General features: G+C 46.4%; 2 pseudogenes; one reads left to right on the forward strand and one right to left on the reverse strand.

Moving 5' to 3' along the window:
• The first annotated feature begins 249 nt into the window (after positions 1–249).
• On the forward strand, positions 250–1,081 carry LOC101422527 (large ribosomal subunit protein uL1m-like; annotated as a pseudogene).
• Positions 1,082–21,543: 20,462 nt separating this feature from the next.
• Positions 21,544–22,342, reverse strand: LOC101423404 (four and a half LIM domains protein 1 pseudogene; annotated as a pseudogene).
• Positions 22,343–23,659: the final 1,317 nt, after the last annotated feature.

Raw genomic sequence — 23,659 nt, forward strand, 5'->3', positions numbered from 1 at the left:
AGTGAAGTTAGAAATAAGATGCAGCAATCATCTGGAAAATCTGATGATCTGGCAGGAAGCTAATACTATACATATACATTTCCCCCTTAAGAACGGGGCAAAGTATGGTGCCTGGAGAGCTCCGGGGAGGGGGCTTAGCCCTGGACACTGGGACATGGATGGCGACTATAAAAATGGGAAACTTAGTGCACTTGGAGGGACTTTGCTTTAAAAACAAAAAACAAAAGCTCTTATGGCAGCAGCTGTAAGATGCCTCAGTTGAGCCCTGCAAAGAAAGCAAGAAAAGGTCCCAAAGTAAAAGCATCAGATGAGACAAAGGAAGATATAGGAAAAATAAAGCCATGCACCTGTAGGGAAAGCGAGCCCGAGGATGAGGTCTATTTAAAGCATGTATACCCGAGGCAGACACACGAGGTGGAGAAAGCTATTCACTTGCTTAAGAACTTTCAAATTCTGGGCTTTACCAATCCAAAGCAAGGTGTTTTATCTTGATCTCACACTGGATATGGCACTGGAGAAGAAGAAAAAAGGGGAGCCATTTGCCAGAGTTCTTAATTTTCCATATTCATTTACTAAGAGATCAATAAGTTTCCTGTATTTATAGGAAATGCCTCAGAGATTAAAATAGCAGAAGAAAAGGGAGCTGCATTTGCAGGAGGAACTGATCTGATCCAGAAGATTCCGGCTGATGAAATACATGCTGACTTTTATGTAGCCGTCCAGAAATAATGCCCAAACTTAATCCATTAAAGAAGAAACTGAAGAAAAGGTTTCCAAATCTTATACGAAATTCCATTGGCTGTGACATCCCCAAAATGCTTGAATTATTTGAAACTGAACAAGAAATTAAGGTAGACAAAGAAAGGGAGAGTTTTCTCAATACCAAAAAATGTCAAGTGACCAGATAGCTACCAATCTATAAGCAATCATTAATGATGTCTGTGAGCGCGGGCCACTGAGTTTGGAAGCCTCCATGGTATACACCTTCCTTCGTGGTCCAACAAGTCAAGGTTTGGTACTAAAGGTCAGCCCGTTGTTGCCTAACAAAGTAAAAACTAAGGGAAGTAACAAAGATGCTTAAAAGTCTTGAATTGTGAAGTTATTTTCTATGCATTAAAAAGTTACGGAGAAGGAAATGAATGTGGCTCAAGCAGTTGTGCTCCTGTCTACCATACAGGAGGTCCAGGGTTCGATGCTCAGGGCCTCCTGGTGAGGGCAAGCTGGCCCGCGTGGCAAGCTGGCCCATGCAGAGTGCCGCCCCACGCAGGAATGCCACCCCGCACAGGAGTGCCAGCCGACGCGGAGAGCTGGCGCAGCAAGATGGCACAAGAGGAGACACACAGAAAATAAGAAGACAGCAGAACAGGGAGCTAAGGGGGCACAAAAGAATAATCGCCTCTCTCCCACTCCAGAAGCTCCCAGGATTGGTTCCTGGAGCCACCTAATGAAAATACAAGCAGACACACAAGAACACACAGCAAATGGACACAGAGAGCAGACAATGGGGGTGGGGAAATGGTGGGGGGAGATAAATAAATAAATAAAACATTTTTTTAAAAAGCTACAGCAGGGAGTAGATGTAGCTCAGTGGTTGAGCACCTGCCTCCCACATACGTGGTCCCAGGTTCAATCCCAATACGTCCTTTAAAAAAAAAGCTACAGAGAAAATTTGCAAAACCGCATAATTTCTAAATTTGGTGTTGTCTTGTTTCTTGGTCACCATACTTTAAAATGAATTTTAACACTAAAGAATCTCAGAAAAAATTTTTAAAGTAAGGAAATAAAAATTTCTCTGCATCTGAAAAAAACACCCAGAGCTGCCTTGGCTTGTCCCCAGGGTAGGGGTGGGAGTGTGGGGGTGAATTTTCCTTCAAAAGAAGCCTGCCCTGGAGTCTCTACTTGAGATAGCTGCCCAAGACCAACTCCAGTGGGGGCAGAAAGAACACATTGTCTACTAAAAAGTTACACACCTCTTTCCTTACATTCAAAAGAAGGGATTCATTATATGCCCACAAAAGACAAAACACACCAGATCTTTAAGGAAATGGTTTCACTTAGGCTTTTACAAGAGGGAGAATGTTTATAAATTTGGAACATCCCAAAGGAAATTCAGAAGGGTGTCGTCTGTGAGTCTTATGAGGTCATGAGAAAGAATAGACAGCGAGGCTTAGCTAAGTCGCCTGGGGAAGGCTGGCTCTTGGGGGTCAGCTGTTTCTCAGAACTTGAAAGGGAGGGGGGACTTCAGAAAGCAAGAAGTCGGGGTATTTCTCAACTGCGGCTGTTTTGTGGGAGCACAGGGCTCAGGTCAAGTTCCACACTGTCATGCCCTAAATGGCAATATTCGTTGACATTTTTTCAGATTTGTCTTTCAAGTCACAGCTTATCTCTGATTTACTACTGAACAGAAGAGGTCAGCCAGGCAATAAGCTGCTCCAGTGTATTTCATCGTTCTTCTGGCTCGCATGTGGGCCAATCTTGCCCTAATTTTCTGTAGTTCTTTTTTTTTTTTAAGATTTTATTGATTTATTTATTCAACCCCTCCCTCCTTGTTGTTTGAGCTCACTGTCTGCTTTTTGTGTCTGCTCATCTTCTTTTTAAGAAGCACTGGGAACCAAACCCAGGACCTCCCATGTGCGAAGGAGGCGCCAATCACTTGAGCCACTTCCGCTCCCTGCTTGATGGGTCTCTCATTGTTTCCTTGTGTCTCCTTGTCGCGTCATCCTGCTGCATCATCTCGTTGCATCAGCTCACCATGCCAGTTTGCTGTCTTGCTTATCTTCTTTAGGAGGCCCTGGAGACCCAACCGGGGACCTTCCCATGTGGTAGGCAGGTGCCCAAGTGCTTGAGCCACATCTGCTTCCCTCTGTAGTTCTTGTTCTCCAGTTTTCTTTTGCTATTTTTGGAAACTGGCAATTTTATGGCAAAAATATTAATATGTGTTTAAAATTTCTATCATAAGTAAATCTCTCGTTCCCGTTACCGACACTAGCCCAGCGTATTTGGCTGTAGGACTTCTGTGACTGTCGGCTGGTTGTCTCAGGTTCTGGGTGGGGCCTGGGGTCACACGGGACAATGACCCACAGGCGTCACTGGCGATTTCAGGAGAAACCTGTGTCGGTGCGGCTGAGGAATGGTGTTTTGTTGATTTTTGGTTTTGTTTTTTCCCTGTGAGGGTATTTTACATCTTTTCAGTCATGTGGGAAATCCCAGATGGAAGCTGGTGTGTTAACTGACCCCCTACTTCCCATTTATTCCAATGCTTTAAAAAGTTTTTTGAAATATAATTCACATAGTATTAAACTCACCCTTTCCAAGTGTACAATTCAGTGATTTCAGTATTTTCATATGGTATTTTGCAACCATTATCACTATCTAATTCCAGAACATTTTATCACCCTAAATGAAACCTATGCCCTTCCCTTTACCCCCACCTCCTGGCAGTCCCTAATCTACTTTTCTTTTTTAAAGGATTATATATAAATTTCAACTCTTTTTTAAAAAGTTTATTTCTTTTCCCCCTCCCCCACCTCCCCCCCTTGGCTGGTTTTGCTGTCTGTGTTGTCTTCTCTTCCCATTTTCTCTCCTCTAGGATTCACTGGGATTCAATTCTGGAGACCTCTGATGGGGAGACAGGTTCCCTGTCAGCTGTGCCACCTCAGTTCCTGGCTTCTGCTCGCTTCACCTTAAGTCTCCCCTTGTCTCTCTTTTGATGCGTCATCACCTTGCTGCGTGACGACTCACTTGTGCGGGCACCCACTTGCGCATGGGCGCTCATGCGGGAGCTCGTGCAGACACAGGCTCACCATGCAGAGCTCGCACAGGACTGGCTCACCGCATGGACACGCTTTCTCTTCTTTTCACCAGGAGGCCCCAGGAACTGAACCCAGGTCCTCCCATTGGTAGGCGGAAGCTCTATCACTTGAGCCACATCTGCTTCCCTAATCTCCTTTCTGTATCAATGGATTGGCCCATTCCATATACTGCGTGTAAATGAACTCATGTAATATATGGCTTTCTGTGTCTGGTTTCTTTCACTTAGTATAGTGTTTACAAGATTCATCTATGTTGTACTATGTATCAGTGCTTCATCCTTTTTCACTGCTAAAAAATGAAAAGCATTTTGTTTATCCATTTATCAGTTGATGGACATTTGGGTTGTCTCGACGGCCTTTTGAATCAGATGTAAGCTTTATTGGGACTTATGTACAGGAGAGAGTCTTTTTTTTAAAACATTATTTCGTATATTTAATAATAGAAAGTATAAACAGTAAAAAGAAAAAGAAAACAGTTGAATAAAAGCATCCATTTCTCAATTAAATGTACTGAATACATATAAATTTCTTTGGGGGCCATACAATATGTTACACAATATATTTGGTCCATGGTAATGTAATCATGCAACCTCTTGTAGTTGTCCCTCTGGAAACATGTGGCCTCCGAAGTAGCCGGGGAGGGGAGGGAGAGAATGGAGGCTCTCGGGTGGGAGGTGTGGTGGACGCGGTCCAGGTGCCAGCCGCCAGCCACCCCCTCGAGCCCCCCTTCCCTGATGGGAACTACTCCCTTCTCCCAGAGGCACTGAGCCCCTCCGTGGACTGGGAGGGGAAGGTTGGCGACGTAAAGCGTGGCGCCTGCCACCGCGCTCTGGGAAACGCTGCTCCACTCGTCTGTATGCTTCAGCCTCGACTTCCCTGTTGACGGGCGCACAGGAAGAAGCTTCTCCCCTGCGTGGCTTCCTGCTGCGCCACATGGGCTCAGGGCCAGCCCTCTTTGTGAAGCTGGGGAGGGCAGCGCTTATTCTGCCTCGCGTTTATACTGCCATCAGCGGCATGGATTTCCATTAAAAACATGGAAACAACAGTGTGGCAGTGCCTCAAAGTTAAACATAGGGGAATGGGTGTAGCTCAGTGGTTGAGCATCTGCTTGCCATGTATGAGGTCCTGGGTTCAATGCCCAGTGCCTCTTAAAAAAAAAAATTAAATATAGAATTACCATGTGACCTGGCAATTCCACCCTTAGGTATATACCCCAAAGAACGGAAAGCAGGGGCTCCCACAGATACTTGCGCACCAGTGTTCACGGCAGCATTATTCACAACTGTCCAAAGGTGAGAGCAGCTCAAGTGTCCATCAACTGATACATGGATAAAAAAATGCAAAGTGTGATATATACAATGGAATATTAATCAGCTGTAAAAAGGAATGAAGTTATGATACATGCTACAACATAGATGGATCTTGAAAATATTATGCCAAGTGAAATAGCCAGACACCAAAGGACAAATATTGTATGATTCCACTTGTATGCAATATATACAACTGTCAAATTCCTAGAGACAGAAAGTAGACTTGGTTTCCAGGGGACCGGGCGGGAGGGTGTCATGTACCCCGCAAAAGACAGGGTCTCAGGCGGCTTTCCTGCAGGTGTGGAATAGGAGCTGTATGTGTAAGCAGGAACCTTTGAAGATGTGCTTATTAGCGAAGGTGTGGCCAGCTGAATGGGCGGTTCTTAATCCACATCACTGGAGGCCTTAGAGAAAGCAGAAACTGGAAGCCAGAAGTCCAAGGAGTCCACACAGAAGGAGCTGGAAATCCATGGAAACTGGACGAGCAGACACAACGAGAGAAAGATGGACAGAGAGTGGTGACAGCCAAGGAGCCCCAAGGTTGCAGCACGCCAGCGCCAGAAGGCTACAGGCTCTGGGGAGAAAGCGTCGCCTTGCCAGCACCTTGATTTTGAACGCCTCGCCTCTGAAACCAGGAGCCAGTAAACTGTTGTTAAGCCAACCCGTTGCACGGCCTGGCAAACTAAGTCAGGGAGTTGTTGCTTAGGGGGTACAAAAGTTGTATTTGGGCTGATGCAGAAGTTTTGGTAGTGGGTGGTGATGATGGTAGCACAACACTGTGAATGTCATTAACACCACTGACTTGTACACTGGAAATGGTTCAAATAGGAAATGTTATGTTTCGTAGATGTTACCACAACAGAAAGAATAAAAACAACAACAGAGGAATATGGGGAAGACGCATGCCAACTTACGTTTTATTTCCTCAGAGCTCAAAATTAGCAGGAGCAATTGAGGAGACCAGAAGGCTTCCCTGAAAATCAGGCCGGTGATAATACGTAAGAACGTGGCTCTGCCTGTGTACAGACAGGCAGGAGTCCAGAAAGTTGTACAAGTCCATACGTTAATGAAGCCAGCATCTACCCAGGATTATTTAGTGTCTGGACCTGCAAAAAAAAAAAAAAAAAAAAAAAGGAGGGGTAATGTCACGCTAATGGCCAACACTTTCTGTTTTCCCAGAAAGAAGAGAAGGTCCTGGGGAGGCCGGCCCCTCAGGAGGCGTCGTGCTCTGCAGTGGCACCGCATCAACAGTCCCGAAAGACACGTTCATATTTGACACAAAAAAATCCATGCCAGCCTCCCGAGCGCGGGGGCCGCCGTTGTGCTTCACCGGAGTGACTTACAGCCTTCTCAGCGGCTCGCGGCCTCCGAGGCGAGTGAGGGCCCCTGGGCATGGGGCGCTGGGAAAGGCCACAGCAGGCCGGGGGGCTGGGGAAGGCGCTGCGTGCCCCCTGACCTGGGGGACGCGGGAGGGCCTGGCGGGGAGCGGCCTCCAGCCACCAGTCGGGGCCGGGGCAGCCTGGCCGGCCTGCGAAGGCGGCGGCGGAGGGCCGAGCCCCAAGGCCGGGGCCCCGGGAGGGAGACCCACCCGCGAGCTCTGCCCCTCGGGCCCCCGGCAATGCCCTGTGTCCCCCTCTCCCAGCACCCTGACGCCAGAGGGCCCCCTGGTTCCAGTCTGGCACCTCCTCAGCCACCGAAGATGTCCCCTTCCCACTCCAAGGCTGCGGCCGGTCACCTGCGAAGGAGAACGAGTTTATCACCCACCGACCTGGGCGGCCGTGATGGGGGGTCGTGGGACGTGGAGACGCCCGGGTAGCCCCTGGCCCCTGCCGGCGCGCTCGGGCTCACAGAGGGCCAGGGGGCTGCTCGGGGCTTGTTGACCTGCTGGTCCCGAGGCCGAGACAAGAGGTGCCTTCTAAGGTGTGTGCCCGGCGACTGAGCATCTTCAGCGCCGCAAGACAGGCGAGAAGGAGGAGGGATGGGCTGGAAAACGAACACCGCTGGGTTCTGGTCTATAGCTGTGAGGAGCTGTGAAGAGAGAAGGCAGGATTTCCAGAGGCTTCTCTCTCCTCTTACAAACTCTCCCCAAACAACTTACCCCACTCAGCTAACATGGAGGTGAAGAAGTTCAACCACCACACCAAGGAGCCAAGAGCGCCTACAACTGCAAGCAGGAGGATTGCATCCAGCATCCATGTGGAATCTAAGCCCCCTCTTGATGTAGATCTGGAGTGGACACAACCATTCCAAAGTCCACAGGATGGAGGAATAGAGTATGGATTAGAGTGGACTTACTGATATTCTATTCATGAACTATTGTGATTAGCAATCGAAGAAAATGTGGCCTTGGTGTGGAGAAAGTGGCCATGGTGGCTGCTGGGGGTAGGGAGTGGGAGGAAGAGATGTGATGTGGGGGCATTTTCGGGACTTGGAGTTGTCCTGGGTGGTGCTGCAGGGACAGTTACCGGACATTGTATGTCCTCCCATGGCCCACTGGGTGGAATGTGGGAGAGTGTGGGCTCTGGTGTGGACCATTGACCATGAGGTGCAGCGGTGCTCAGAGATGTAGTCACCAAATGCAATGAATGTCTCATGATGATGGAAAAGGATATTGTTATGGGGGGAGGAGTAGGGTGAGGGGGGTGGGGGGTATATGGGAACCTCATATTTTTTGAATGTAACATTAAAAAATCAAATAAAGACAAAAAAAATTTATAAACAAAACAAAACAAAAAACAAATCTCCCCAAACAGCCCCTCATTTTAGGGGAGCTGGAGATGACTATGTTTCATTACCGGAGGCTGTGAGGTTGTTTTCGGTGTCTGCTCTGGGACCTGGTATTTCCCCATCACTGTCCAAGGGAACTCGCAGGACCCCACAGTGGGTTAAATTGGATTATAACCCAAATCTGGCTGCGCTTTCCAGGCAGGCATTTTTTTTTAATATACTTAAATTAAAAAAAAAAAAAGATACTTAGATTACATAAATGTTACATGAAACATGTAGGGGATTCCCATATGCCCACTCCCTCTCCCTCCCCCACTTTCCCACATTAACAACATCCCTCATTAGTGGAGTACATTTGTTACAATTGATGAACACACGTTGGAGCATTGCCACTAAGTGTGGATTAGACTTTACATTATAGTTTAAACTCTCTCCTGCACAATTTTGTAAGTTATGACAAGATAAGCAATGTCCTGTATCTGTCATTGCAACGTCATTCAGGATAGTCCCAATGTCCTGAAAGTGCCCCCATATTACATCTATTTTTCCCTCTCCCTTCCCTCAAAACCTCTGGTGGCCACTGCCTCCACATCAATGATAAAAGTTCTTCCATTACTAGAATAACAGTAAGTCTATAGTAGAAAAATGGTAAGTCTGCTCTAGTTCACCGTCCATTCTGCAGACCTGAGGATTCTGGGATGGCGATGCCCACTCCACCTCTAATTGAGAGGGGACTTAAATCCCAGAGATGGATGGGACTCTCTTGCTTGTAGTTGTAGATGCTCTCTGTTCCTTGGGACGGGCATTGTCCATCATCCTCTCCTTGTTAGTTGTCCTGGTTGAGGCCAGTGACCTGGAGTGTAGGTGTTGCAACCCTGTTGAGATGCAGACCCAACTGGCACATGGACAGCCCAAAGGTTTAAGTCTCTTGAACATACACCTATCAACTCTAGAACTAACTCAGGGTTAAAATAGAAGGGGCAGAAGAGCCATGTGTAGGGAAACCACAGCTGAGTCCAACTCTGTCACCCTGGGGAGTATAAATTCCAAAGTAGGACCCACTGGCAGGGTGCTAAACTCCTGAGCTGTCAGTCCCAGGCAGGCTCATTGTCACCCACATCCGGAGGCCAAGGTCGTACAGCTAAACCCTTAAATGAAAAACAAAAAAGCAATTGCAGACACAGTGAAGTCCTGGCACGTGCTACAGCACGGGTGAACTCTGAAAACATTCTGCTGAGTGAAATAAGCCAGGCACAAAAGGGTGGATATCGTATGACTCCACTTCTACAAAGTATCTATTAATAGAATAAGCAAATTCATGGGGACACAAAGTACATTAGAGGTGAGCAGGAGCTGGAGGGAGGATTCATTGCTGGGTGCGGACTGTTTCTGGGGTGATGAACAAGTTTTGGTCATGGATGGTAGTAACGGTAGAGCAACATTGGGAAAGTAATGAATGCTGCTGAACTGTACACTTAAAAATGGTTAAAATGGAAATTTTATGTTATATATCTGTTACTACAACAAAACGAAATGAAAATTTAAAATGCTAGAAGCATTCCCAAATAATATGGATCAGGTTTCATGGAGAAGAAAGGGAAGCATCTACAATGATGTTACACTAGAAAACATCATTAAGGCGGCAGACTTGGCCCAGTGGTTAGGGCATCCGTCTACCACATGGGAGGTCCGCGGTTCAAACCCCGGGCCTCCTTGACCCGTGTGGAGCTGGCCCATGCACAGTGCTGATGCGCGCAAGGAATGCCCTGCCACGCAGGGATGTCCCCGTGTAGGGGAGCCCCACGTGCAAGGAGTGCGCCCCGTAAGGAGAGCCGCCCAGCGTGACAAGAAAGTGCAGCCTGCCCAGGAATGGTGCCGCACACACGGAGAGCTGACACAACAAGATGACGCAACAACAAGAGACACAGATTCCCGTGCTGCTGACAACAGCAGACAAAGAAGAAGACACAGCAAATAGACACAGAGAACAGACAACCGGGGTGGGGGCGGGGTGGGGGAAGGGGAGAGAAATAAATAAATAAATCTTTAAAAAAAAAAGAAAGAAAAGAAAACATCATTAAAATCCTGTGTGGCATCTCCCCCCAAGGCTGGCCCAGTGCTGACTGTCCTTGCTGCGAATTACAAACCTGTCCTACTAGCATCCACGACCATGGCAGGCTCGCTTGTTACCTTGTGTATTAGTCAGCCAAAGGGGTGCTGATGCAAAATACCAGAAATTGGTTGGTTTTTATAGAGGGTATTTATTTGGGGTAGGAGCTTACAGACACCAGGCCGTAAAGCATCAGTTACTTCCTTCACCAAAGTCTATTTTCACATGTTGGAGCAAAATGGCTGCCGACGTCAGCCAGGGTTCAGGCTTCCTGGGTTCCTCCCTTCCCAGGTCTTGCTTCTTCCTGGGCTCAGGGTTCCTCTCTTCCTGGAGTTGGCTTCTCTTTCCTCTGTGAGCTTACTTCCCAGGGCTCCAGCCTACGTCTTCAGCATCAAACTCCAACATTAAAACTGCAACATCAAAAACCCTCAACTCTGTCCTTTGCCATGCCTTTTATCTGGGAGTCCCCACCCACCAAGGGGCGGGGACTCAGCACCCTACTGACATGGCCCAATCAAAGCTGTAATCATAACTTAATCATGTCCAGGTATAAATCAGATTATGAACATAATCTAATATCTATTTTTGGAATTCATAACCACATCAAACTGCTACACCTTGCAATTGGGTAAAATGTCAGACACTTCACAGTGCCTGATGAGGTGGTGCCCTCCCAAGGGAAAGTAAGCACAGCTGTTTTACCAACTTATCAGCTTACCTTATCAGCTTGCATCGTAGGGTCACCCCTGAGCTCACACCTGAGCTCAGGAGCTGGGTCTTGGCTAGACCCAAAGTCCATGACTAGTTAACCCCTGAATGTACTGATATCAAAGACTAGAATGAAAGTTAATATTTGTCCAGCCTCAGTTTACTGTGTTTTGAAGGCCAGCGGACTGGTAATTTTTTTTTTTTTTGGTACACCTTTCATTTAAAGAGGATTCTGTGACTTAATTTTTTCCCTCCCTGAAAGCAGTGACCCCCATCGCTGTTTGCAGATGAGGCAGCATAGGGAAGCCTTCATCTTCAGAAGGAAAGGAGAATGGAGAGCAGGGGTGAGCATCAAGCCCCTTGCGACGGGGAGCAGCTCGGGCTCAGGCTCACTCTCCAGGAAGCTTGGGGAAATTCTGCCTTCCTCTGGGTCCCCCTGGCTTTTCCAATTTGGGAAGATTCAAACTAGACAAATGCTGGGGAGAGACAAGACTCATTAAAAAACATGCAGTTTTTAAATGAAAAGAGTAGACACACAACTTGGAAAAATTTCAGACAGTACAGATGCTTGCTAAATAGAACATCTAAGTTCCCACCGCATCCCACCGTTTGCTGGGTGCTCCACCAGGCCCTTTTCTCTGCGTATCTGGGGAGAGAAGAATACATGTATAAGGGAGGCTTTCGGTGGCTCAGAGAGGCGTCCCAGGGGCAGTCAGTGGGAGAGTGTCTGAAAAACTCTTCGAAGGAGAATCCAGAGTCCATTATAGGACGCAGATCTTAAAGAAGAGGAGACCACACTGAGTTGGGCACTTTAAGTGGGTGAAGTGTATAGTATGTGAATTATATCTCAATAAAATGGTTGTAAAAACCTTTCAAAATTAGGTTTCAGTCAGTAAAAAGAAAAGAGACATTCTTTTAAAACCCAGATATGGACTTACGTTTTTTATGTATTTGTTACTTTTAAGAGCGAAAAAAAACATGGAAAAAATTAAGGAAAGTGGATGTGGCTCAGGTAATAAGGCCTCCGCCTACCATATGGGAGGACCCGGGTTCGATACCTGGGGCCTCCTGGTGAAAAAGAAGAAGAGAAAGCGTGCCTGTGCGGTGAGCCAGTGCCTGCGTGGTGGGTCGAGAGCCCGAGAGCCTGCGTGGTGAGCCAAGTGCCCACATGGCGAGCCAAGTGCCTGCACAAGTGCCCATGCTGCAAGCCAAGTGCCCATATAGTGAGCCAGTGCCCATTCACGTGAGTCACGAAACAAGATGATGACACAACAAAGGAGAGACAAAGGGGAGCGTGAAGGTGAGGCTCAGCAGAAACCAGGAACTGAGGTGGCACAATTGACAGGGAAACGCTCTCCACACCAGAGGTCCTCAGGATCGAATCCCGGTGAATCCTAGAGGAGATAGACAAGAAGAGAAGACAAAAAGAGAAACAGATACAGAAGATCACACAGCAAATGGACACAGACAGCAAAAATAGCAGGGCAGGAGTGAGGACAAAAAAAATGAAATAGTACAGGAGAGAATACAGCGAAAAGAAAACCTCTACACTTCTGTTCTCCAATCCAAAAACATCTGTGATGGGTGTCGGGTGTGTGTGCAGCCTCTGCAGAGGGATTCTACAGATAAATAAACACACAGATTTTGGCCTTTTAAGATAGGAGAGATTGCATAGGGAAGGGAGAAACCTGAAAAGGAATCCCAATTGTTTTTGTGTTTTTGATTTCTTAGCCTGGGTGATGGGCATAGAGGTGTTTGTGATGGTAACGGATATACTTTTTTATATGCCTAAAATGGTTTGTTCTTTTTAAAGGGAAAGGGATTAGAAGGAGATCAAAGCCATCCAGCAGAATATTTTTGCATTCCTTAGATATGTATTTCTTTGATAGATTCATTCAAAGGAGTGTTAAATTGGGGTCATTGCTTATATTGGAAGTAGTTATATATCTATTAATTGCAGTTGATATTCTGTTTTTGCTTATTTTGAAACAAAAGGGAAATGATGGGTCATCCTTAGTGAAGGGCTCAGACCACAAGGCTCTGGTGGTGACAGCGGCACTTGTCTATCGCCCTCTAGTGGTAATGAGGTGTAGCCTCTTTGGGAGCCGCTCTAGAATTTGCCCTTGGAAACACCCCAGACGCCCTAAAAATACTGATATTTGGTTCCCACTCTGGGAGATTCCGATTTAACTGGTCTTGGGCGTGGTCTTGGTGTCTGGACCATTTAAAAATCTCCTCAGGTGTGAAGATTGCAAATCAGCATCCCAAGATGATTTATCACTTAGTTCCCTCAGCAAATATTTACTGAGTACATATCCTATGCCAGACACTCTTCTAGGTACTAGGAATTTCAAGTAATTAAGACAGATAAGGCCCCTGTTTGCCTGGAATTTATATTCCACTGAGAGGAGAAAGAAAATAAGAAATAAAGATCAAGAACACTCTCAGGTCATGATGAGTGGAGAATTAAATGAGGGTGGTGCCAAGGAGACTGGTGGGGTAGCTCCTCTCCTGGTGAGAGAAATCTCTGGGGAGAAGCTGAGAGCAAGGACACAAAGGGGTTCTGGCAGCTGAAACAGAAAGTGCAAATGTCCTGAGGCCAGAATGCGTTTGGCATGTTTACCAAACAGGAAAAAGTCCCAGACGTCCAGAGCACAGAGGAAGAGGGAGAACTGGTTCAACCTGAGGTCACGAGTCAGGCAGGGGCCAGCGCGTTTGGACTTTGTAACCTACGAAAGGGGTGGGGATTTTATTCCAGTGCAACCAGAGGCCCCTGGGCTTTTAAGCAGGCTAATAACAATCTGTAAGCCTCCGATACCAGCAGCACTGGCAGTTCGTAAAGCAAATACTTCCATATACCTTAAAACCATATATCTTAAAAATACTTCCATATATCTTAAAACTGAAGCTTTGTCAGCAGATTTTTTAAAGGGTGTCATATCCAAGATGGTTTCTGTAGGTAGCAGTTAATTGATTATTACAGTTGTTCACGTATAACTTAAAAGAAGCGTTTGCAGCTCCGGGGTCCCCAGGACCTCCTTTGGGTTATCAGCTGTAGTTTGTTACAATGAGCAAAGCACACAGGGTGGTGTCGTGGAGAGACCAGGGCTCCACGGGCCCTCCCCCAGCATCCCAGTAGAGCCACGGGGATGGCTCTTACTTCTCCCAGGAGGAGCCTTGCCAACCAGGGGAGCTCCTCTGAGCCTCCGGGTCCAGGGCTTTTGCAGGGGGTTTGGCCATGTGGGCGTGGCTGGCTGCAGATTCCAGTCCCTCCAGAGGTCTAGCTGTGGCCGCGTGGCCCAAGGCTCCCCCATCCTAAGTCACACTGTTGGCATGACCGTGTGGCAGGGCCCAGGGCCTCAGGCATACAAAGACATTCTTACCTACCAGGCAGGCCATCCCAAGGCCTTAGTGGTCACTTTCCAAGAGTTGGGCAAGGGCCAAACCTCGCTTTGGGCAAGAATACTCCTCTACTGCCAGGACATCATCGTGAATTTTAAGTTAAGGAAGCTTTGTCATTTGTCTGATTGATGTTTTTCAAAGGCCACCCTCACTGTTCTGTGGGAAATGGACTATAAGAGAGCAAGAATGAAGCAGGGACAGCAGTTAGGAAATCCCATAGACCCATGAGAGTCAGTTCATTACCAGCCTTAGAGTTGTTGGACATTTACTGAGCATTTATTGTGTGCCAGGCCCTGTGGCAAGGGCTTTACATAACTATCTCTTCTTTATTTTCAAATGAAATTGTGAGCTTGTAACATAAAGGTTTTTTTCTTTTAAAGATTTATTTTTATTTATTTCTCTCTCCTTCCCCCCTGCCCTGCCCCACCCCACCCCACCCCGCCCCAATTGTCTGTTCTCTGTGTCCATTGGCAGTGTGTTCTTCTGTGTTCACTTCTATCCTTATCAGCGGCACCAGGAATCTGTGCCTCTTTTTGTTGCATCATCTTGCTGCGTCAGCTCTCCATGCAGCACCATTCCCATGCAGGATGCACTTTTTTTCACGCTGGGCAGCTCTCCTTGCAGGGCGCACTCCTTGCATTTGGGGCTCCCCTACGCGGGGACACCCCTGCATGGCACAGCACTCCTTGCGCGCATCAGCACTGCGCATGGGCCAGCTCACCATATGGGTCAGAAGGCCCTGGGTTTGAACCCTGGACCTCCCATATGGTAGGCAGAGGCTCTAACCATTAAGCCAAGTCCCCTTCCCCATGACTATCTCTTGTTAGTGCTGCAAGGCTCCTTGGGAGACAGGCCATCTAATTTTTTTCACCTCAGAGAGAGAACAACCAGCAGTTCAGAGGAGACTTGCCCAAGGCCACTCCCCAGCTGAAGGCAGAGGCTGCCCTAGACCGGAAGCCTCTTGCCTCTTGCAGCGCACTCAACAAAGACGTTGGTGTCACCAGGAATTAAGGGCGAGCCTCAGGTCCACTGCAGAGGAGAGGCCCAGACCTGGAGACCCACCCTTCAGACAGAGAAATCTACCTTCAAGCAACTGAGGCCTTGGATGGTCTTGCTAAACTGCCCATTTATCACGAGGTTCAGAAGTTGTGGATTTGCAGAATAATCCCACATAAAATACAGGATGCCCATTCACCATCCCACCACCAACACCTTGCATTGATGTGGAACATTTGTTACTCCTGGTGACAGCACAATTTTTTTTGTAACTTTTTTTTATTAAAATATATCACTCGTACATAAACATACATAAACAATAAATGTATGATAGTTGTGAACTTACAAAACATATAATATCAAACATATATAACATCTCACCCTACCACCAATAACTTGCACTGTTTTAAACCTTTTTAATTAATGATTAAAAAGCATTGTCAAAATATTACTACTAAACAAAATATTTTTCCCCTAACCAATCCAATCATTATTATCTTTATATCATTTATCTATGAACATACATAAACAATAAGGGTATAGTAAAAGTTGTGAACTAAAAAGCAAACACGCATAACATCATACAGGGGTCCCATATATACTCCACCAACACCTTGCATTGTCATGAGACGTTTGTTACAAACTATGAAAGAACACTGTCAAAATCTTCTACTGATCATAGTTCTTATCTTACATTTGGTGTGTTTTTCCCCCAACCTACCCTATTATGATTTTTTAAATATATTTTTTTATGACAGAAGTTGCAAACTTATAAAACAATCATGCACATGTGCAGAATTCCCAAACAACACCCCTCCATCAACACACCACAATGTGGTGTGTCATTTGCTACAGATAAAATATCATCTGATTATTGCCATGTCCATAGCGTACATTTGGCTCACTTTTTTCCATACTGCCTCAGTATCAACACAGTACCTCTTTTGCATAGATGCAAGAATATTATATTACTAACCACAGTCCATAGGTCACTCCAGCTGTATTTTTCCCATGCTTCTCCACATTCCCAACACCGTGCAGTAGTGATATACATTTGTTCTAGCTCACAAAGGGCACTCTTGCATCTGTACCATCAACCACAATTCTCATCCACCTCTTGGTTTACTGTGCTATCCAGTTCCTAGATTATTCTCAACTATTCTGTCAATTGGCATTTACATAACTATTTTCAGTCACATCCCCATCTATAAACTAGCTGTTACTCCCTGTGTGTTACCATCCATTCTATACATTTCCACACTTTTACAGTAAAGCTAATTAAAACTTCTATATACATTAAACGTCAGTAGTCCACTCAGTCCTTCTCTTATCTCTTTTAAGAATCCACGACCTACCACCAGGTCTTGAAGATATTTTCCAATAATTTCTTCTAGAAGTTTTATGTTTCTTGCTTTTATTTTTAGCTTTTTGATCCATTTTGAGTTAATTTTTGGATAAGGTGTGAGATAGGGGTCCTCTTTCCTTCTTTCAGCTATGGATGTCCAATTCTTTCAGCACCATCTGTTGAATGATTGTTCTTCCTGAGCTTTGTGAGTTTGACAGGCTAGTCAAAACTCACTTGACCATACCTGTGAGGGTCTGTCTCTGAACCATTAATTTGGTTCCTTAGGTCCATTGTGTCTATCTTTAGGCTAGTACCATGCTGTTTTTATCACTATAGGTAGGTATTATGATTTAAAATCTGGAGATGAGGGTTCACTTTTCCTTTTCATGATGTTTCTGGCTATTCAGGAATCCTTACCCTTCCAAATAAATTTAATGATTGTGTTTTCAATTTTTTTCTTTAATGCCAGTGGAATTTTTATCGGAATTGCATTAAATCTGTATATCAATTTGAGTAGAATTGACATCTTAATGATATTTAGTCTTCCAATCCATGAGCATGCAATGTTCTTCCAGTTATTTAGGGCTTTTTTTATTTGTTTTAACATTGAGTTGCGGTTTTCTGAATATAAGTGTTTTACATAATTGGTTAAGTTTATTCCTATTTGAGTTTTAGCTATACATTTTATTTTCACCACTCTTTTGACACTTTTAGTTACTTTTATTGATATAATCTTCATTTCTAGATTCTCTCCCAGGTCTCTCTCTCCTGTCTTTTCTTTACGCTCTAGCATACCCTTTAGTATTTTCTGAAATTCTGGTCTCTTGCTTAGAAATTCTCTCAGTTTCTGTTTATCTGTGGATATTCTAATTTCACCCTCATTTTTGAAGGACAGTCTTGCTGGGTATAAGATTCTTGGCTGGAAGTTTTTCTCTTGTAGTATCTTAAATATATCACACCACTGTCTTCTTGCCTCCATGGTTTCTGGTGAGAAATCAGCACTTAATCTTATTAGATATCCTTTATATGTTATGCATTGCTTTTCTCTTGCTGTTCTCAGAATTCTCTCTTTGTCTTTGACATTTGACATTCTGATGAGTATGTGTCTTGAAGTTGGTCTATTTGTATTTTTTCGGATGGGAGTATGTTGTGCTTCTTGGACATGGATATCTATGTCTTTCAATAGGGTTGGGAAATTTTCTACCATTATTTCTTTAAATATTCCTTCTGCCCCTTTTCCCTTCTCTTCTCCTTCTGGGACACCCATGACACATATGTTTGCACACCTTTTGCTGTCATTTAGTTCCCTGAGACCTTGTTCAATTTTTTCCATTCTTCATCTCTTCTTTTGTATGTCCACTTTCAGAGGCCACTTCTTCAAGCTCACCAATCCTTTCTTCTGCCTCCTCAAATCTGCTATTATATGATTCCAATGTTTTTTTAAATTTCATTGATTACACCTTCCATTCCCATAAGATCTGCTATTTTTCTATGTATGTTTTCAAATTCTTCTTGTGCTCATCCAATGTCTTCTTAATATCCTTAATCTCTTTAGCCATCTCATTGAATTTATTAAGGAGATTTGTTTGAACATCTATAATTAATTGTCTCAACTCCTTTATGTCATCTGGAGGCTTATCTTGTTCCTTTAACTGGGCCACATCTCCCTGTTTCTTGGTGTGGATTGTAATTTTTTGTTGGTGTCTTGGCATCTGGTTACTAGAATATTTATTCTAGGTGCAGTTTTTCTCTTTGGTTTAGGGCTTCCTATTGTTTCTCCCTTGCTGGTTGTGCAGTAGGAGCCAAGCATGTAGTTGGTGCTGTAAGCTGTGGAGGCTCAAGCTGCCCTCATTGCACCAGGGACCAATGATGCTTCTTCCAACTTTCTCCTTTGCCAGCGGTAGGGACATTGTCACAGCTATGTGGAATAATCCATGTGCAGGCCTAGACTGCAGTTGCCCAGAGACACTGATGAAGCTTCACATCCCTTTCTCCCCCACCCAGGGGGGATGGAGCTGCAGGTGTGGGCAGCAGTCTCTGCAGTGCAGGTTCAAGATGACCACAGTTGCCCCGGTAGACTTCTGATTTTCAGTCTGTGCCAGCCAAAGTTCTCTGCAGTTATCTGTATAGGCTGGTGCAGGGCTCCTCAGCCTCCTCCCTGCCAGAGCGGGACTGAAGCCTAGGCGGGCTGCAGGCTGATCTGCGTGAAGGAAACTGGTTTCTGCCGACACTGAGCGTTTCAGTCGGCCCGGCTTCCCCTCGGGCTGGAGGCAGAGTCAGTATGGTGGCTTCTGACCTCTTTCTGACTTGGGCTGGTTCTCACCCCAGCTGTTCCCAGGGTTATTCCTTACCATCCGAGTCTACCAATCAGTAGCTGAAATCGGCAGCCAACATATCCTCCTCCCCTGTTTCTGGGGAATGGAGCTTCCAATTCCTGTCACAGAACAGCTCCTGGGGCAGCTCGTGCCCTCAGAGTAGGACAATCACTGGCCTCCATGGCTTGGCCAGTAATTTCCCGGAGAGGCTGGCGCAGGTCCCCACAGCTCCCTCCCTGCTGGAGGTGGCACCGGGGCCAGGCTAGACCTGCAATATGATCTGGATGCAAAGAAGCCAGTCCCCACCAGCACTGGGGTCCTCAGTCCGCCCCGCTCTCCCTCATGCCAGGCACGGAGTTCAGATGGTGGCTCCTGGCCTCTTTCTGACCTGGACAGGCTCAAACTTTAGCTGTTCTCAGGATCATACTGTAGCTCACTGAGTTTCCTCATCATAGCTGAAATTGGTGCCCAACCATCTCTTCCTCCCCTGTTTTGGGGAAGTGGAACTTTCAATTCCAACCACAGAACAGCTCCCGAGGCGGCTTGTGCCTCCAGTGGAGGATGGGCACCGGCCTCTGTGGCATGGAGTGCTCTACTTAGGAGTCTTCTCTGCAGATGGGTGGTCTCCTCTTCCACTCCTTCAAGCATGTTGCAGGATGCCCTTCTGGTCTCCTAGAGCCCCCAAACAGGTGCTTCAGCTAGTTCCAGAGAGCTCTGGGTGTTTGCTAACTGCCCTGTAGCAGGAGCTGACTCTAGGAGCTCCTTACTCCACCACCATCTTGCTGGTTCTCCTGTGATAGCACATTTTTATAATTGTACTGTTAATTCAAGTCCATGGTTTAATTTAGGGTTCCTTGTGTTAGTGTAGGTCAATGGATTTTTTTAAAAAATTTTATTTTGTTACATTATACAATCTAACATTTCCCCTTTTAATCGTTTTCAGATATATATTCCAATGCTGTTGTGTTCCTAATGTTGTGCTGCCATCACCCCCATCCATTATCAAAACATTTTCATCATTCCAAAAGGACCCCGTGCCCGTGAAGCCTTAACCTCCCATGCCCTATCATCACCCCACCCCCTGGTAACCTATACCCTAGATTCTGACTCTGAGTTTGCTTATTCTACTGTTTCAAATCAGTAAGATCATACAATATCTGTCCTTTTGTGTCTGGCTTATTTCATTCAACATGATGTCTTTTAGGATCATGCATGTTGTCCCTTGTATTGGGATCTTCAATCCTTTTTCTGGCCGAATAATATTCTATTCTATGTTTACGCCACATTTTATATATATATTCATCAGATGATGGGCATTTGGGTTGCCTCCATCTGTCGGCAGTTGTGAATGATGCTGTTATGAACATCGGTGGTTGTACATCATCTTTTTTAAAATTTAAATGCTGCTTTATTTCTGTAAGGATATACTGAAATGTTAGATGACAATAGCTAAGGGCAAAATGTAGAAATGCAGCATGAGTTTCTCTAACCACTCCTAACAAGAAGGTCAATACGTATCATCATTACGCATTTACTGTTGATATTTTCTCGTTATGCTACGAGATTTAATATAATTGTGTAGAACACAGCAAGTAGGTGATGCTGTGTTTCATGTAAGCGTAGGTGGAAATCCAATTCTACCTGTGAGAATGGTGGCCTTCCCACACCCTGGAGATCAACTAAGCTACTAGGAAAAATCCTAGAAAAATTCTAGGAATCACAAGCACCGGGATTTGGCAGTCCTTCTCAACACAGGAACAAAGAGCAGACAACTACTACATTACAAGGGATTCAACACGTGAACAAAGAGCAGACCACTGCATACAACCACTGTGTTTCAAGGGATTCCTCTCAAGCTGCTCTGACTGTCACATCTGTGTCGATGGTCCCTCTGGCAGCTGCTCAGCTCCCCCTCTAGAGTTTCATGGTTACTTCTGTAGGATGAATCTCAGTTTTGAGGGGGCCAAAATCAAATCTTTCCTTGCAAGTTACAAAACACAAACTATGTTGCTATGAATCAAAACAAAACCAAAAAAACCCTATTATTAATTAAAAAAACAAAACACGGAAAGGACAGCAGGGTTAGTTTTGCTAAACATCCAAAAGGATTTGCTGTGCCGATGTCCATCAGAAACAGGCTCGTTTTCTCAGATGGGTCCTTCCCGTTCCAAACCACCTGCACATTTCATGCTTTAAAAGTCAGAACCCTCCAAGAACATACCACACAGGGGAAATAGAAGGTTAGTACGGAGCAAGTTCAGTTTAGAGTCAACAGCTAAGTTCAAACGTTAATTTTCAGGAAATTCGTTTTAGTCATTCGAAAGCACAGAAGACCAGCAGGCAGGGAATAGACTGGATGAGGAAGTTCAACCGGGCATTTCGGGACACCTTTTCTGCCCATGGAACTGGGCGGGCAGCCAAGTTGAAGCAGTCGCTGCAACTCTTGCATGGCATGACTACACGTGTGGCGACACGGCGGGGGCCCACGTGAGCGGTGAGAACCATCCCGGTGGGGGAGGGCATCCCACATGCTAAGGGCCTGTTCTGCTCTGTGATAAACATGCTGAAGGCAGTCTATCGAAATGTCCATCTTTTCGTTGCAAGCAGGAGAAAAACTAAGTCGGCTGCCGAATTGCTGTTTCCTTAATTGCTTCCTAAAATGACCACTGGGTGCCCTTTCTTTATTAATACTGTAAAATGGGAGCCACGACAGAAGGGGCAACTTCAAGGCGTTGGAATACCACTCTTGCCCTGTGGATGCGGGGGACTCAAAGAACAAGACTCAGGTTCCACTTTACAGGACAAGAGCCCTGTCAATTTACAGCTTTTTGGCACAGTCGGGGTGATAACTTGCTGCTCATGGAAAACAAAGCGATTGTTGGCCAGATTCCCAGAGCATATTCCACAGTGGAAGCAGCAGTCGTGCCAGGATTGTCCCTCACGGCCCACCACGCTGGAGCCTTTGCCAAACCCGGCGATGGGGCTCTTGCATCTGTCTACTTTTTGGCCACTAAGCTCCTGTAGTGATCCACGCAGCAATCCTGGTCCTCCATGGCCCAGCCAGCTTCTCAGAGCAGGTGACACACACGAAGCCCTCGCCATGCCAGGGCACATCCTGGCGATTCCTCCAGAGGTGACGGCCTTGTCGCACGTCACGCCACGTTTGGCAAACCTGTCCTTGTGGCAAGTCACGCAGTCGAAGGCCTCCCCTTTCAGGAAGAAGCTTCCAGCCCCGATGACCTGCTTGCTGTGGCTGCAGGTGACGCAGTCTTTGTGCCAGACGGTCCCCTTGTGCTCCGCGTTTTGACCTCCTGCCACGACCGACTTGAAGCCCCCTGTGTGCTTGGGGCAGTCCTCCCGAGTGACATGCTTGTCGCACCGGATCTTGTTCTGCTGGGCCACGAAGGTCTCATCGGCCAAAGGGCGAAGGCACTTGGCACAGCAGAAGCTGGTGTCGTGCCACTGGCGGTTCTTAGAGTGCGGCTCCTTGGAATCCGTGCCAGCGGGCTTGTGGCATCCACACAGGTGTGGGCGCAGAACTTGTCGAAGCCCTCCAGGCAGCTGGGGTGGCCGTCCTTCCGCAGGGCGTCAGTCGTGGCCGTTGTCTTGTTCGCCATGGTGCCCAACTGTAGCCGGAGGGACCCCACGCCACATGTGTGGACTGGCTGTGGTCTACAGGGGCTGGATGCAGGTATCGTGGAGAGCAACTTCCAATGTGCTGCTTAGGGATGCTCGTCCTTGCAGCTGCCTCAGAGGCAGTGACGGTGGCAGCGGCTGTGGACTGGGCATAACCTTCCTTCCTTCCTTCCTTCCTTCCTTCCTTCCTTCCTTCCTTCCTTCCTTCCTTGCTCCCTCCCTCCCTCCCTTCCTTCCTTCTTCATTGTCTTTTTTTAAAAAGGTAGTTTACATAAAGCCTTACATTAAAAAAATAAGAGATTCCCATATATCCCACACCCTACCCCACCCCTGCTCCTCCCACATCAACATCCCTTTTCATCAGTGAGGCATTCACTGAATTTGGTGAATACACCTGGGGCACTGCCATACCACACGGACCATAGTTCACACTACAGTTCATGTTCTCCCCCAGTCCATCCAGCGGGTTATGGCAGGATATATAATGTCCTGCATCTGCAATTTCATTGAGGACAACTCTAAGTCTCAAAAATGCCCCATAACACACCTCTTCCTCCCTCTCCCTGCCCTCAGCAACTCCTGTGGCCACCATCTCCACATCAATGATACAATTTCTTCCATTGCTAGAGTCACAATAGTTCTATAGTAGAATACCAGCAAGTCCACTCCAATCCATATTATATTCCTCCATCCTGTGGACCCTGGGATGGCAATGTCCACTCCACCTCTAAATTGAGAAGGGGCTTAGATCCTATGTGGCTGGTGGATGTCATTCTCCTGCTTGCAGTTGTAGGCTCTCTCAGTTCCCTGGTGTGGTGGTTGACCATCTTCACCTCCCTGTTAGCTGACCTGGGTAAGTCAAATGAACTGGAGAGTAGGTGTTGCAACTCTGCTAAGGCTCAGGGCCCACTAGCACTTGGACAGTCCAGAGATTCAAGTCTCCTGAGCATACACAAACCCCAACGCCAATCACAGGTTCAGTAAAAGTGACAGAAGAGGCATGTGTAGAGACATCACATCTGAATCCACCTCCATTACAATCAGGAGCACAAATTCCAAAGTAGGGCCCGCTGGCAAGGCACTGAACTCCAGAGTCATCTGCCATGACTGTAGGCCTGGGTGTCTCCATAGCCCTCAGGAGCATCAGTACCTGGGGTTGTATCTACTTTGGCAGTCTCTGAGATCCTTTGGAGATGTGTGTAAGCGTGACCCTTCTGATGACCTCCCAACTCATTCTGAAGTCTCTTAGCCATATAAACTCATTTGTCTTTACTATTTCCCCCTTTTATTGAAGGTCT

This window comes from Dasypus novemcinctus, chromosome 17, assembly GCF_030445035.2.
Source record: "Dasypus novemcinctus isolate mDasNov1 chromosome 17, mDasNov1.1.hap2, whole genome shotgun sequence".
NCBI classification, from domain to species: domain Eukaryota; kingdom Metazoa; phylum Chordata; class Mammalia; order Cingulata; family Dasypodidae; genus Dasypus; species Dasypus novemcinctus.